The sequence below is a fragment of the Scophthalmus maximus genome, chromosome 10 (genome assembly GCF_022379125.1).
Source record: "Scophthalmus maximus strain ysfricsl-2021 chromosome 10, ASM2237912v1, whole genome shotgun sequence".
NCBI classification, from domain to species: Eukaryota; Metazoa; Chordata; class Actinopteri; order Pleuronectiformes; family Scophthalmidae; genus Scophthalmus; species Scophthalmus maximus.
In genome coordinates this window covers 11,911,106-11,912,597 of record NC_061524.1, presented here as the reverse complement: position 1 = coordinate 11,912,597, position 1,492 = coordinate 11,911,106, and positions in this window count along the sequence as shown.

Genomic DNA, 1,492 nt, shown 5'->3' with positions numbered 1-1,492 from the left:
AGACATGCAGAATGGGGCCAGGTTCATTGGAGACTCTAAATTGACTGTAGGTGTGAATGTGAGAGTGAATGGTTGTTCGTATCTGTATGTGGCCCTGCGATAGGCTGGCGACCTGTCCAGGGTGTACCCCGCCTCTCGCCCAATGTTAGCTGGAATTGGCTCCAGCGACCCCCCGCGACCCTTAAATGGATAAAGCGGTAGACGATGAATGAAAGCAGTGCACAGTCTGATACACAAAGAACAGAGTGCTCAAAGAAGCAAACATGCCTCCTCCTACTTATGACAGAAATGGACATTTATTAGTTTGATTGATTGGCAGACTTCTTTGTGTCTCCTGGTGTCTCCAGTCATTTCACTTAGCGGTGAGCTAAGAGGTAATTATGATCAGATTATGGCTGACCATTGAGAATAAAAATTCCCATTGGCAACTTCTCAAATTATTTTTGTCAGTGACACAGGTATATTGTGTTTTACTGTTTTTAAGTTTTGAGTATGGATCTCATGTTTACGAGGAAACAGAAATCTACAAATTAATTTCATGATGATGATCGTTAGAGGGGGAGATTCCTGGGTCCCTTTTCAAGTAGCCAACTGGTGTTTGGACTCATAGTAACTGTCACTGCTGTGCAGCATTGTTTTGCAGTCTATCTTCACTTTATTCATAACCTCATTAACATTGATGTACAGTCACATGATGTGCAGAAGGCCGAAAATCTGACCTGCACTTTCACTGTAAGTGACAGGTCCCCAAAACTAGCAGTTATAGCAAACCCACAGCCAGCTCACCAGCTCCCCAGCTTTTCCTTTCAAATTAGAGATTCAGTCCAGAAAATGTATTCAAGGCAACAATTATAACTGGCACATTGCAAAATTGGTTATTTAGTTCTGATACTTTTTTTTCTGCTGGAGCTCTGTCAAGGCATGCAAACAGCAGAGACGCTCTACTTCCCAGTTTAATTCTGTGATGTTATTAAAATTAGTTTTTTTTTTATAAGAAGAACTGCCAAATATGTATTCGAAGCGTTTATATTTCAAAATGCACACATAACAGATCAAAATGAGATGCTAAATATGTCATATATGATCCCCTCCTGTACAATGAGTTTTAGTCATACTTATCCTGTTTAATATGTAAATAAAATTATGTATTTGCAACAAATACTGTAGAAATATTATTAGTCAATAATACCAGAGTGGACTGAGTTAGACTGATGTGCCTTTAGTGAACACAGGTCATTTTATAACAATAATAAATAGTTTTCTTCATATACAGCTGTTTTTTTCCCCCTTTTCCTTTTCACGATTACCAATGTAAGAGCTGTATAGTATACTGTATAGCTCTCATTCACAGTGTGAATCAGTGTGGTCACACCATGTTCCTAATCGACGGCATTACATCTAAAAAAACTGCTCATTTAATTGTCATTGTTATTTTTATGCTCTCCAGCGGTGGAGGGAGGAAAGCCGCCTGAACTGCACAGCGCAGCGCGAA